Consider the following 15,489-nt stretch of genomic DNA (forward strand, 5'->3'; position numbering starts at 1 on the left):
GAAATGTCCTCTCCAACATTGGCCATAGAAGAGTCAGGTACAGTACTAGTGAGTAAAATATGGCTATTTGGTCTATTTAGAGCAGCATCTATCCCATGTGTGAACAGGAATAGACCTGTGGAGTATACCCTGAACATCAGAAATGAGAGGCTTCATTGGAACTTTCAGCCACGGTCCCATTTTTGAGGGTTAGCTTCTCAGGGCCTCTGTTTGCTGCCTGCAGAATGGCGGGGGTTGTGGGGGGAATAAGGGAAATGGACCCACACACAGAAGGCATCAGTGAAAAGTCTCAAGAGAGTCTTCACACAGCCCTGCAGCAACCCTCTGCTTGTACCCAACACCAAAAAGTAGAAGGAAGGGAAGAAGCCTCGCCTTCTGCCTGTCGCAGCAGCAAGTAGGCAGACATTCTGGTGACCTGAGCTGTCTCCATCGCAAGGTCTTCTCACACCCTTTCCCCACTCCCATAAGTCAAGGCTTTCTCAGGAAGAAAAATACAAGAAAGATAAGAAGACCCACCCATCCCTCCCCACTGCTTGTAGGGTGTGTATGTGTTATAAGATCATTCTTTGCCTTTCCTGTGTTGAGTGACCCAACAACATTCTCTCATAGCAACTGCACTTTTATATGGATTAAGAACCAAATGTTGAAAACACAACAGAAAAAGGAATCTTTTTGCAGTTTCCAATATCTGACCTGCCAAGAACCAGGAGCTTCAGGGAAGCTAAATCAATTACTTAAGAAGTTTCCATTTTTTCAGCTTTTCTCAAGAAAAGTTGGAGGGAAACTCTAATCTACCTTTCCAAAAAAAAAAAAAAAAAAAGGAAAAGAAAAAAGAAAAGTACATACCCAGCAGTGAACTGATAACTAAGGCATTTCCACAGTTTGCATGTTGGATGGGAAAGCCTGCCCAGAGATTTGCCAAGAACACCAAAGCTGCCTCCAGAAGGCTTCCTGGGGTTGCAGTTGAAGTAGGCCTTTTAATTAGTGAATTTATCCAGGTTACTTAAGAAAACCCAATTTTTTGGAACTCAGCACTTTGAAGCAAAAAGAGTCTAAGGACATGGACTTTACTATCTTTTTCCTAGAATCTTATTGAAAATTGTGTCTTATGTATTTTAAAAAGCTTTGTTCAACTTAAAGGAATTCACCTAATATATGTTGAACACCTAAATTTGCCTGGTTCATTGAATGCCTGATGTGAGAATTCAGAGACTCGATGTGAACTCAGGAGATCACAAAGTAAAGGAAAAGACAGCATATGAACAGAGATCTATGGAAGTAAGGAATCCAGGCTTCAAGAAAGGACATGTCAGTGTGGAGGAAAAAGGTTCTGCCTCAGAGCATCAAGACAGACTAGAGAAGAGTGACGAAGAGAAGTGTTCCTGGTTGACCAGGTGAATAAGGCAACCCAGAGAGAGGGGGCTTCCTTTGTGTTTTGGATTTTACGTGTGTTATCTTAGTTCATCCACTCACATGCAAGTGGGTTTCAGATGCCCCAGAATTGTCTTTCCATTTTACAAGTAAGGAAACTGAGGCAACAAGAGACAAAGTTACTTGTCCATGGGTACAGCTCAGTAAAGCAGGGTTTGCTCAGGTGTCTAATTCATAGTCTGTGAGTTAGAATCAAGGTGTGCTTTAGCTTGAGGCAGAAAGGCTTTGGTCTGGGAGGAAGGTAATGAGTTCTGCTGTCCGTATGTCACAGTTGCAGTATATGTGGGAGTAGATTAGCTGGAAATCAGGGTCTGGAATTCGAAGAGAGTTTGGAGAGAGATTTGAGAGCAGATTGGTGAGAGTTGAGGTATGTGTGAGAGTAAATGAGATCGGCCTGGTGTGTGGTGAGAAAAATAGCTATAGATAAGATCCTAGGGTAATAGAAAGAGTCAGAAGATCGATAGTACAAATGGGGAATGTGGCTAAAGCAGCAGAAAGAGAGGTAAAATCATGGAAACCAAAAGAGAGGTGAGTTTTAAGGAATGAGCAGGGTCAGTAAATGCCATTAATGCTGCAAGAGCTTATACAGGAGAACAGTCAGTCGATTTGGTGGTTTGAATTTTCAGGGACCTTAGAGACAAGACTTTTAATCCTGAGGTCAAAAGACAGAGAAGAGCTTGACAAGGAAGAAAGTGAGGATGAGAAAGCAAAAAATGTCAGGAAAGCGGACTATCACTACAGGGAAAGAGTTAAGTCTTGAGCTTTTAAGGGACAAAATAAGGATTATCTTGCTCTGTTGCTTGGTGCATTTTAGGGTGGTGGATTTTTAAGAATGTTTGCATGTAGAAGGCAGAATGTCAGTGGAAAACAAATGGTCCTGGGATAAGGTAGAGGCAGAAAGTTTAAGAAGGAACAGAACCCCAGAGGAAGATGTGTAGAAGTCAGCCTCGCAGAGGTAAGAGATGCTGCAGACAAATTGGAAGGTCACTCAGATGGGGAACAATCCCAATCCTTGTCCTCATGTTCTCTGTGAAATCCATGTCAGGAGTGTGTGTTGCACATGAAGCACATTATGGGGAGAGTGAGATGTGGAGCTATGGAGGAAAATAGAAACTAGCAAAGGTATTTGCAGGAATGAAGAAATGTGGTGGGAAGATGTCAGAGGCAGGTCAGATTGTAGGAAAAATAGGATGTGTGGTGGCTTGATATCAATGGAGGGGACAGTGACGTAGCAAGAAAAATGGGTTATAGTTGTGATGTTCCCACTGAAAACACTACATAATTAAGCACATGTTACATGATATCTGATATCCTCTGTAGATGAAGACAGGAAGACCCATGCTAAGAAAAAACAACTTAAGTGGATAATTTTTTCAGGAATTCTCTATAGTGCCTCTCTAAACTATGTGCCCAGGACTGTGCTTAATATATATGTGGGCTATTTGAATTTTCCCACTATGAATAGTTGCTATTGCTCCCTCCAGTTCACAATAAGGAAACTTAAGGTAGTTAAGGTACTTGTCTAAGGCCATCAAGCAAATTTGTTAGACTCAAACTTAGAATCCAGGTCTATCAGTCTTGTAATTGTATGCTCTTAAATATTATGTTTCCTGCTGTAGAACATTTTCTTTTCTTTTTTTGTAGAACATTTTCTAACATAAATTGCTGCAAAAGGTTTGATAGATACAGACATTTTTTAGCAAGGGGCCTTGATCTGATTATCTTCTTAAGGAGGTAAAGATATGAGCTTCTCCATTCATCCATGCACGCATTTACCCATTTGTTTATTTTAGGTTTTTTTTTTTTTGAACATTTTGTTAAGCCATTTATTAATTGTTGTTTTTTAAGATTTTATTTATTTATTCATGAGAGAGACACACAGAGAGGCAGAGACATAGGCAGAGGGAGAAGCAGGCTCCCTGCGGGGAATCTGATGCGGGACTCAACCCTGGGACTCCAGGATCACGACCTGAGCCAAAGGCAGACGCTCAACCACTGAGCCACCTAGGTGCCCCTGTTTTACTTTTTTTTTTTTTTTTTTTTTTTGAGCATCCCTAATGAACTCAGCAACAGGCAAGTCAGCAAGGATCCTTGTGTGAAGGAGACCTGATTCCACCCTCAAGGAGCTTTCTGCCTCTGAAGAAACAGTCAGTCAACAAAAACATTGACTTATCTGTTGACAACAGTGTGAGAGAAGACCGTGTGGCCACCGAGGGGGACCGGGGTGAGGGGTTGCTCTTCCTGCAGGTCAAAAAAGATTCAGAGAGTAAGTGGCTGGGTCTGAGTTTAGGGGATGAGCAGGTGTTAGGTGGGCTCCCCATGGGACTGGGACTGGGAGCACAGGAGGCAGGGAGCAACCCCTGACATGAGGTAAAGCTTAGGGCATTGTAGGGCATGGAACAACAAAGAAGCCCGAGTGGCTAGAGTGAGTTCCCGAATAGCTACAAGCTGCCTTCTTCCTGACTTTTGATATATTAGCATGCCACCTGCATAATTATTTCAATGATATATTTGTTTAAATCGACTATTTAAAAATAATCTTGCTTCAAATTGAAGAATCCACAAAATTGCTGTTTTGCTCCATAGTTAATTATTTTTTCTAAGACATTAAAATTAAAAATATTCGTCTGAGTATCTCACAAATCCTCTGCCATGTGCATAACAGAGTGTGAATACCCTGGGCCAGAGCATAAAAGTGAGAATCTAACTGGTGTGTCTTAAGCCTCCAAGACTTGGGACCACTTGGGAGTATAAGGGAAACAGGGATCCTCTGCAGGGACCAGGGTGTGCACAAGCACACACACTCACACGTGGTATTTTGTATGTCATTTCAGAATGATAAGGGGGAGGGCCTGGAGGTTCCTGAATGAGAATTTAAGTCACCTCGTGTAGGACTAAACAGGCTGCATTGTGAGTGGTTGTATGAAAGCCTGAAAGAGCAAGCATGAATCCACCTGCTATTCATCTTATTTGGATTCCGTGAGGCCACCTGGTTGTACTAAATAGCCAGAGATAATTTTAGGAACCTTGTCATCTTAGCAATATGAAGACAGCAGCCATAAGAGGTCCAGGCTAAATGCAAATTAGTCTTGGCCTGTGTTGATTGGGTACGTCAGCCCTCCACTGACTGGCTGAAGGAACAGATTGAGCGAACTCAGCAGGCAGCTAGTGGCAAAAAAAAAAGAAAGCCACTGAGGAGCAGAACAGGGTCACTGCCCCCCCACCCCTCCGTTGCGCACGCACTGGCTTCACAGCCTGTCAGCTAGCCTGTGGGGCAGGGAGGTGGGGAGTCTGGCCAGACGGTGCCGAGAGGGTGTGGAGGGGCAGCTGGAGCCACCAACCAGGAGCAGATTCATGCTATTCAAGTTCTCAGCTCCATTGCTGAGGCTGGGGCCTCATTAAGTGCTGCCCTCCCTCACCCCTAGAGAGGGGGCCAGACAACAAGTAATGTTTGTCTTCTGTTGGCAGAACGATGCCACTTAGAGGGCCCTCTGCCTTCCTCTAAAGACCAGAAGAAGAGCAGACGGAAGGAAGGAAGAAGGAAATGAAGCAAGGTAGGATGGATGAACATGCTCAAGAATGTGGCTACTGCCTTAAACCTACCACTGTTCAAGCTCCAAACAAGTGACCAAGAGCACGTGTTAAATGGTGAGTAAATGAAAAGGTCAGCGTGTCCAGGGACCCAGTTAACCTCAGCTCGGTGCACAAGAAGGCCCAATTAATCCTCGTTAGCTCAGCTTCGGTGGGGTTATACGTGAGCAGCTCTGGGTGCTCCGGCTCCAGCCCGAGTTGTGTTCCTATACCACCAAGCCCTGCTGTGAATCTTGTTTTCTCAAGGCTCAGACTCAGCTTTAAACGCTCATTTGTTTCACCCAAGAAATAAAGAGCCTGTGGCCCAGAGGTGATGAAGTGTTCTTTCTAAATCTGTCTCATTTTTCTCTAAAATAAGAATTCTCCTGACCACACAGATGTTACATGACTCAAGACACACCGTACCCCATCTCCCTTGCATACTGACACATGGCCTCTTCTGAATTCTAGATGATCTGATTCTGGGTAAGGAGTTGGACCATGTCAACATAGCCTCATTTAAGTGCTTTAAGCAGAATGAGTAGTGTAATTAAATTGCTTATGCCTCTTGTGTTTTATTGGTTTAACAACCTATTATAATGAGTATGCTGTCGTTAAGCTACGCAATTTGATGCTAACATTCTAGCACTGTAAAGTATGAGGACAGCATCCACATGACCAAATCTCTGTGAAGACGGCAACTTTGATTTTGACAGTTTCATCCTTCTGTTCTGGTCTCCTTTCCATGTCAGTTTTCTTTTCCCAGGTCGTTTTTTCCACTTGGCACCCCTAGACTGCTTCCTACTCTTCTCTTCTTCAAAACCTTGTCCTCAGGTGGGGCTCAGTTCATTCAGGCAGAGCCAATCCAGCCCATTATAGGTCAGTGTTCTCTCAAGTCTGATCCCGGGACCCCCTGCAGCTGGAACATGTGGGTGCTTGTGGACAGTTCAAATTCCTTGGGCTCCACCAACTGAAGCACAGTTTCTCAGAGTGGGAAATAAAAATAAGCATTTTCATTAAGTTGCTCAGGTAACTCCAATGCATGTGCAAGTGTGTGTATTAACAGACACACGTAGACATCACTGAGATGAAGTGCTTGGCCTCTGGAAGGCTCTAAGAGAAGTTTTTAGACCCTACAGACCTAGAGGTTTAGGACAACTCTCTAAGAGCTGATCTAGGCTGGGACACATGAGACATACTTGGATGATGGAGTTCCCTGTATATGGGCTTCTCAGATCCAGGTATCGATGGCTCCTTCCACAGAAGGCCAGCAGAGAAGTAGCAAAATTTAAATGGCCATACCTCTCATCCAGAGGGCAGAAATGAAAGCTGGTATGTTAGGAGAGTAAAGAGAGAAAGCAATACTGGAAAGGGAGATAGCCTTAGGAAGGATGAATGGGGAACATGTTTGCACATATTGATCTGATTGCCTGAGGTCTGTGAACATGAATGTTATTCTGATGTCCTCATGGTGGCAGAAGTAATGGTGCCCAAGCCACCTCTAATTTGAGTGTTGAATGACCAAACATGGGTACCCTACTAGTTTCCTCAGCCCTGCACACATTGTACAAAACAGAAGCTCCTCCCCTCCCGCTGCCACACAATCAAATGCATTCACTGCAGGAGCCTGGAGATGAGGCCCTGTGTCATTTCAAAAGTGAATTCTATGTGGAGCATAGACCAGTCTACTGGGGCTGAACCAGTTTATTTTATCACCCAGTGAGACACCTGAAGGTAGACTCCACCAAGTTTTTAAAGTCCAAGCCTTCTTCTATCCTTCTGATCTGCCTTCCTTAGAATGTAGCCTCATCCTTATGGTGGTTGTACCCTGGCCTTCCCTCTGCATTCCAGGCAAAAGGAGAGAAAGGGAAGCAACAAGAAGGAAAGGCTCAATTTCTATAGGGAAAACCAAATGGTCCCAGAAATATTCTGCTTCTCACTGGTAAGAAATATCTGAGATGGCTACCTCCAATTGCAAGAGAATATCTTGCTTTTATCTTAAAAATGTGGAACACTGTCTCCTTGAACAAAATTGGGATTCTATTAGTAAAGAAGAAGAGACATACGGATACTGGATAAGTAATGGGCAGTGAGTGACCAGGCCTAGAGATGTGCCATTGGCTTATCTGGGGACGATGATATTTTTGCTAAATGTATTTGCTTGTCTTTACAGTGCGGTATGAGTAGCATTGACGCTAAGCTCCTCCTCTCTTCAAGTATTTCCTCTGCTTTTAACATGTGCCTCCGGCTTCTTGTGCCTAGTTTTAAGTCCATTCATTCATTCATTCATTCGTTGAGACCCCACTCGGGGTCAGGCACGGGGCCCCATGCTGTGGGCATGATGGAGTGAAGCTGACTTCTGCTGTCATGGAGCTGGCGTGCCAGCAGAGGGAGGAAGACACAAGAGCAGGTAAGTATAACACAGAGGAGTGGGGATCCCTGGGTGGCGCAGCGGTTTAGCGCCTGTCTTTGGCCCAGGGCGCGATCCTGGAGACCCCGGATCGAATCCCACGTCCGGCTCCCAGTGCATGGAGCCTGCTTCTCCCTCTGCCTGTGTCTCTGCCTCTCTCTCTCTGTGTGACTATCATAAATAAATAAAAATTAAAAAAAAAAAAAAAGAAAAAACACAGAGGAGTGCTGTGATGAGGGAAGGAAGTGATGCAACCAGGCACATGATACGGCAGGGTGCCAAATCCACTGTGGGGATAGGGAGGCTGCTCGGGGAGTAATGAAGAAGGAAGGCAGTGGAGACGAGTGGGCAGGCTATTCAAGGAAGAATGGCCAACACCTTCCAAAGGATTGGGGGCAGGGGGGAAGAGTATTGATTTGCCTTCTGAAAACATTTAAGGTTCAGAATGTTTGAAATCTAGAAATCTTGTTTTGCAAAACGAGGAAAAGTCGTCAGAAGAGAGATGGACAAGCATCAGATCATGATGCCCTTGTTGGGACAGCACAGGGAGCAAATGAAGAGCTTGAAGCAGCAGTCACAGATGGTCACAGAAGGTCATGTTGAAATCTCTCTCAATTCTTTAGCTCAGATAACTCCATTCGAATGGTTTTCCTTTTATCTGGTGAAGCAACTGGGAGGAAAACAATTTTATTTTTTTAGTCATTAATGGCAGTACCGTGTAGACACAGCTTCCAACATCTATGAATCAGAGAGACCAGGCCACACTGCTAGTGTGTTCACTGACCTGTGACATCTGCAGCCATGTCACGAGCCATCCAGACTTGGCATAAACCTACGTGGCATAAACCTTGAGCATAGAACCTACTATCCAATCTGTGACATCTAATGAATCCTCAACTGTGAGTGAGCACTGCAGCACTTCCTCGGCTGTCCTCCCTCTCCTTCACAGGCCACCAGGGCCCTCCCCCAACTCAACAGGCAACTGCTGCTTCCAGCCAATGAAGACTCACCTTGGAATTAACCCAATTTCTCTTTTTATCGTAAGTGCAGATCCCAAAGAGAAACGTCAGCATATATTCAGGATTTATAATGTGTGATTGTTTAAGGATGGAAATCAGGGTGGTATTGAAAATCCTCAGATACTGAATTAAAACGTGAAAATTCAGCAGAAGATCATCTGGAAATCTACTTTTCTGAATTTCTTAGCAGGAAAGGATGAAGGGAGAATGGGGAAAGGGAGTAGAGAGTGCAAGGACATACGGAAGATACTTATTGGCCATTTCTTATTATGTAACCATCATCTTCACACATATTTCCTGGCCTTTATGTTAGCACTTCTCCAGTTGATAAGTAAGCTGGAGTTCAGACAGTCAGTGAACTCCCACGGGATGAAATCCCACATTCCCCATTTCACCAGCTCACCTGGTAAGAAAGACCTTAAGATGAAAATCCCAGCTTGTGTACTCTTCAGAAAAGCCAAGTAGAAGCAGAAGACCTGAGATCAATCTGAAGATCTTTGCATGTGGTCTATACAAATACCTGCATATGAGGGTGTATAGTAGCTCTATTCATAATTGCCAAAAATTGGTAGCAGCCAAGAAAGATATCCTTGAATAGGTGAATGGCTACACTGGTGAGTGGTGCACATGTGCAGTGGAATACTATTCAGCCGTAAAAGAAACAAGAGACATGGAAAAACTTTTGGCGCCTGTTGCTGACAAAAAGAAACCAATCTGTAAAGGCTCCATCCCAGATGGTTTTAGCATTTATGACATACTGGAAAAGGCAAAACTAGAAAGACAGTGAAAAGGTCGATGGCTGTTAGGTAGGGGTTGGGGAGAGGGATGAGTGGGTGGGGCCTGGGAGATTTTTAAGGTGATGAGACTATTAGGGATGGCACTGTAACGGAGGATACGTGACAGTGTGCATTTGTCAAGAGCCATGGAATGCACAGCATCAGGAGTGAGCCCTGATGTAATCTGTGTACTTTAGTTAATAATAGTATAGTGATACTGGTTCATCACTTATAGCAAATGTATCACACTGATGGAACATGTAAAATAGGAGAAACCGGGAAGCGAGTATGAAGGAACTCTGTACTTTCCAAACAATTTTTCTGAAAACCTAAAACTGCTCTGAAAAATGAAGTCTATTAAAAGGAGTCTCTGGCATAAGTTTTTCCTGGGAGGAAGACATGGAGGCTTTAGATGCTCGTGGTGGGCCTCTAAAGCAGAGGTGGGGGCTTCCCAGGGCGGAGGAGACTTCCGTAGAGACCCATGTGTTCAGGTGGGCACCTGACCCCTACCACACAGCTGGAGGGGTGTGGCCTACCACTGCTGACTCTGGAGAGTCTCTAAGTTACATGCAAAGTCTGGAGGGGGGCTCTCCCCTCTGTTTTGGGGGTGGTCCGACTAGTGTGTGATTAGGAATTTTCAAGGAGTCATGATCCCAAAAGCTTAGGCCCATTGCACAAGTGGCACTGCCCTCACTGTAACATTTAGAGTGAGGTGACTCATGGTCACATCAGGCTCTTCAGATGACTGAGTTTTCAGGTCATGGCACGGCATGTGGGCTGGCTGGCTGGCTGAGGAGTCCTCACGAGGGCTCCCGCATCACCGGGGACACCAGGAGAGGAGGGCAACAGCAAAGACCAACTGAACCAGGCTGCGAACATTCAGAAATGCTAAACTTTTGATCTGAAAGACATGTCAAAATTATGATTGGTGGTGCCCCTTGGTCCTCCAAAGGTAGCTCTTCTCTGGAGGCATGTTTAAAGAATCCTGGCTACTGCTACTGAGAACTGAACAGGAACATTCCAGCAAGTCTGCAAGGGAGGGAGGCATGACTGGTCGCCCAGGGGAGGAGACCTGCGCTACAGGTGGGGCGAGCAGCCTAAGGACCCCAGCCAGAGCACAGAGCACGTGGGACAGCCCCTCTGGAGCTGGACTGCAAACTCACTCAGGCTTTGCTGCGCTCTGTGTTAGTAATCAGCGTGGCCCCAGATGCTCTCAGTCATCTCAGAGACTCTCCAGTGTTCAACACAAGCAGAAGATCTAAGTGTTTTTCTTTCCCGAGGCCTTCCTGAAACCTCCTGTGTCCCCCTTTATCCCATGCTGGCTTTCCCTACGTACCGGGGCCTCAGCCTTAAAGAACCAGGAGCATGTCTTCTTTTTCCCTTGGCTTCCAGCTCTTTTGCCATTAGGAAGGTACCCACCACACTAAATTTAAGGACAAGAGATAGGATCTAGACACTAGAGGCCCTTCCTGACACCTAAGAGCCCACGCTAATAATCATCCTTCTCATCCACCAAGGACTTTCCGAGGGCTGGATACCACACTACGTTTTTTTCATGCATGATCTCATCTAAACCCCAAAACCTTATGAAGATCTCACTATCACCCACATTTTGCAGAGGAGGAATGTGAGCCTCAGAGATGTCAGTTGACTTGCACAGAGGCAGAAGGCATGGCAGCATCGAGATGACGACTGCGTTGTTTTGGACTCTGAGTCCCAGCGTGTCGTGATAATGTGGTGACTACTCAGCTCAAGTAGACAAGACAGGAATTTGAGTCTTTCATATCACAGACTCTTTGTGGTCTTTACATAACATTAAAAATCAAATATGTCCCTGTTATGTCTATTTTCTCCCAATATTTTCCCAATGGGAGTTTGAGATTTTTCCACTGGAGACAACTGGTTTATATTCCCCAAGAGCCAAGTGGAATGCCATGAATGAGCATGTCATCACCCTGAATACCTTTGGCTCTCTCATAACCACAGATCGTAGTATGTATAAAATGGACATACAAACTTCCTGCATATTTGTCCCTTCTGTTCCAAGCTTCTTACACCACAGGATGTTATGTATATTTAGGAATTAATAGGTTTTCTAAAAGGGGAATTCCCCCCCTCACCCCAAAATAATATAAGCCTCAAACCTAGACAGTGATATGATGGGAATATCGGTCTTCTGCTCATGGATTTCACAGAGCTGTGGAGCAGCCAAAGCCGTTGGCCCATCCTTAGCCCTGCGCTGCACAAAGTCTTCTTTCCATGGGCTGGTCCCACCACTCATGGCACCTAGAGCAGTGCTTCCTTTGAGACTCCTACCTTGAAATCCCCTGAGAAGTCTGTGGAAGACAGTGACAGTGGATGAGGCCTAGAGATTTTAGAGGTCCAGCCCTTAAGGTCCTGGGCAGAAGGACTAAACTTCCTTCTCCAGAATTGCTTCAGCTTCCAAAAGCAAATATGAATTAACCATCTCTGTCTTGGTTCTAGAAATCATACTGATCTTTAAAAAAATTTTTTTAATATGAATGCTAGGAACCAGATAGTGAACATGTATGAGAGCCTGCATTGGGCAAGTGCCTTTGTTATGGGTGAAAACCATATGACTTTCCATCTAGGAGTGGATGTTAATGCTGTGTAAATATGATCATATTGTGTTTGCCTAAATACAACCTAAATAATCACTTCTGAGCTACCATTACTGCATTTCTTATTGCACGTTTCTTTAAGTTGTTGCCATTAGTTCCAATAAATACAAACAGAATTAGTACCAACATGCCAGTATCAAGATGAAGGTGGCCTTCTGCCCTGGACACCTCGAGTTTCCCAGAGCTCTGTGGCTGAAGGGCAGCTTTTCTCCAGGTGACGCATAGATAGATGCACGAGATCAAATCTGTACAATAAAGGCAGCCGAGGAAGATGCCTGCAGGAGTCTGGAAATGAATGTAAATGGGAAATTCCATGCAAGTGCTGAGAGCAGTGGGGACCAGCAGAGGACAGAGGAACAGACCCTTTATCAGAGGATGTTTCTACTTTGTTGGTGCCACTGGCAGGGCCAGTTCTGTGAAGGGCCCAGTGCAAAATGTAAATGCAAGGTCCTTTGTCGAAGCAGTGCCAGCAGAACATCCCACCAAGTATGGGGCCCTTGTGAGTGTGGGGCAGTGTGTGACTGCACAGGTTGGGGGCCCAGGAAGGTGGCCCGAGCTGGAGAGAATGGAGGCCCAAGTGGACAGCAGCAGCACACAGACAATGGAGCTCACTCTCTTCCTGAGGCCTCTAAACCCAGAGCAGGACCTCACATGGATGTTGTAGGCAGTGGCCTGGGCTGCGGAGGGGTCAGCTTTCAGTGGCCCTCCTCTGTGCTGCATCTCCTGGAACCCACCCCTGCATCACTTGCACAAGCTCCTGGACTTCAAAATGCAAACCTGATCAGAGCTCCTGAGCTTGGCTGCATCTGAGTCTTTGATAACCGGGCAAGGAGCTCCTCTGAAAGCTGTGGCAACACGGAGCTGTGGGGCCCAAGGTAGAGATCTAATACACCTTCCTTTCTCCTTCCCATTCTAAAACAGAATGTACGTCTCCCTTCCAACCATATTTAAACTTTTTTCACTTTTATTTGTAACTCACTTTATTTGACTTTTCGTCTACTTTATAACTTGGTTTTCATGTTTTACTTAAAATATTTATTATGCTTCAAGTATGCAAAATAATTACACTTCAAGCATAATAGACCAATGTCCAAGGCTATCTAATCTTAGATTTAATAAATTTTTGCATTTTGACATACTTCTTTCAGCTCTGTTTCTTTGTTTTAAGAAAGAAATATTACAGGAGCACCTGAATGACTCAGTCAGTAAAGCATGAGGCTCTACATCTCTGGGTTGTAAGTTAGAGACCCACCTTGAGTGTAGAGATTACTTAAATAAATAAACTTTAAAAAGCAGTGGGGGATGGCGCCTGGGTTCGTTAAGCATCCAGCTCTTGATTTTAGTTCAGGTCTTGATCTCAGGGTTGTGAGTTCAAGTCCCACACTGGGCTCCACACTGGCCACTGAGCCTGCTTAGAACAAAAAACAAAAAAAGAAAAAAAAAAGAAATATTACATATATATTTGAATACTCCATGTACTCCTTTCCGTTTTACTCCAGAATTAACCATGATCTTAAAGTTTTTATAACTTCTCCATTAATACTTTTGTTTTAATATTTAAATGAATATGTAACAGTCTTTTTTTATTTCTAATTGAAGTTCAGTTGACATATAAGGTGTACAACAGAAATATTCCACAATTATATGCATCATGAAATGCTTACCATGATAATTATATTACAATATTATTGACTGTATCCCCCATGCTGTACTTTCATTCCTGTGACTTATTTATTTTACAACTGAAAGTTTCACCTATATTATTCCTCTCCTTCCCCTGTTTTGTCCTTTCTCCCAAACCCCTCCTCTTTGGCAACCACCAGTTTGTTCTCCGTATTTATGAGTCTTTCTCTCTTTGTTGTTGTTGTTGTTTGTTTGTTCATTCGTTTGGGGCTTTTTTAGATTCCACATATAAGTGAAATCATATGGTATTTGTCTTTCTCTGTCTGGCTTATTTCACTTAGCATAATACCCAAATTATATAATACATTTTCAACTTGGTTTTTTTTTATTCCCTCAACACTTTCAGAATAGATCTATGTTGATACAGTACATCTAGGATATTCATTTTAACTGCTGTTTAGTAAGTCCCTATATGCATATAGGATAATTTATTCATGCCTCATGCATGAGTCTTTCTGTTTCTTTCTGATTTCTTGTTATTGTAAACATTGTGCAGTGAAGATCCTGGTATATGGGTCCTTGTGCATGCGGATACATTTCTCAAGGCTATGGTTGTAGACTTTGAACATCTGCAAGTTGGGAGCAGCTTGACAATATCCATTCAGGGCTGTACTGATTTGCACCCCACAGTCAGTATCTGAGAGTCCCCAAGTCCCACATCCCCTCCCACACTTATTAGGAGACTTTTTTTTTTGCCATATTGATGGGTGTGAAGAGACATTTCATTGCTGATCTAATCTTCATTTCTGTCACTGATGGGATCAAATGACTTTCCTTATGTTCATTGGACAGTAGGATTTTCTCTTTTCCCAAGCACTCATTTATATCCTTTGCCACTTACAAAAAAAAAAAAAAATTACATTGTTTGTCTTTCTTGTATTGCTATGAGGTAGTTCTTTATACGTTCTGATATGGGTTCTTTGTCAGTTAAAGTACAGCAAATATCTTCTCCTGATCTGTGGTTTATTTTCTCACTTTGAATGGTCTTTTGTTGTACAGAAGATTTTAATATTAATGTTATGAAATTTGTCATTCTTTGTTTTTATAGTCTGTTGTTTCTGCATCTTGTTTAGGGAATTCTTCTCTAATCCAAGCTTATAAAAATACTCCCCAATATATTTTTAACCTCATTTCATAATTTTATATTGATAATTAAGTCTCTGTCCAAAGCATGTATTTTAAAACTGCGGTATAATTCACATAACATAAAATTTAACATCTCTCCAATATGTTCTTCTAAATATTTTATAGTATCAGGCTCCATGTTTATGTCTTTAATCCTCCTGGAATATAATGTTCTATGTTACAGAAACAGGTAACATTTGTATTAGGTAGGATACTAATATTTCTGAGTTAGGATGCTAACTTACTTTTTAGCCAAATGGATTTTTCTCAAGATCATGATATAACAGCACATTATGTCTCCACTTACTTGTAATGTCACTTCTATCATATATCAAGTTCATCTTCCATTGGTCACTTTATTCTTTCACTAATACCATGCTGTTTTAATTGCCATAACTTGATCACGATTATTCATACCTAATGCTTTGTGAGGATTCTTTGGGCTGTATAATACTGGCATAAAAAGTGGGGCTTTCAAAAATACCACGTAATAAGAAGTTTGAAGGGAAATGGCGATTGCTCTTTCACCCATCACCCTCTTACGAAATCCCATTCAAAGACAGAAAGAAGGGTGGAGGGTTGAAAGGCATCCCTTGCTTTTTATCAGAGAAAAAATAAATTAATAAATCCCCTCCCAGTAGCCCTTCTAGAAATTTCTGTTTACGTGTCGTTGCCCAGTCCTGGGTGAGATGAATAGTCATCTACCACTGCTTAGCAAGGGGAAATGGAGTTGCAGGAATGGGCTTATTATTGTGATGTGTCCATCTCTCCTTATAATTCTTTTGTCCATGTTGACTTCATATATTTTGGGACTCTGATGTTAGATGTTTAAA

At 43.3% G+C, this 15,489-nt stretch overlaps 1 long non-coding RNA gene across 3 annotated transcripts in view; it reads left to right on the plus strand.

Annotated features, from left to right (window-relative positions):
- LOC112661430 (uncharacterized) overlaps positions 1 to 7,809 on the plus strand; it is a 112,391-nt gene extending 104,582 nt beyond the window's left edge. For 2 of the 3 annotated variants that reach the window (XR_007403577.1, XR_007403576.1), the window contains one exon: positions 4,900 to 7,809. This is a non-coding gene — a long non-coding RNA (uncharacterized LOC112661430). The remainder of the gene's footprint in view (positions 1 to 4,899) is intronic. The other variant, XR_007403578.1, reaches the window with a different exon arrangement.
- The last annotated feature ends 7,680 nt before the right edge of the window (positions 7,810 to 15,489 follow it).

The sequence above is a fragment of the Canis lupus genome, chromosome 18 (assembly GCF_003254725.2).
Source record: "Canis lupus dingo isolate Sandy chromosome 18, ASM325472v2, whole genome shotgun sequence".
NCBI lineage: Eukaryota > Metazoa > Chordata > Mammalia > Carnivora > Canidae > Canis > Canis lupus.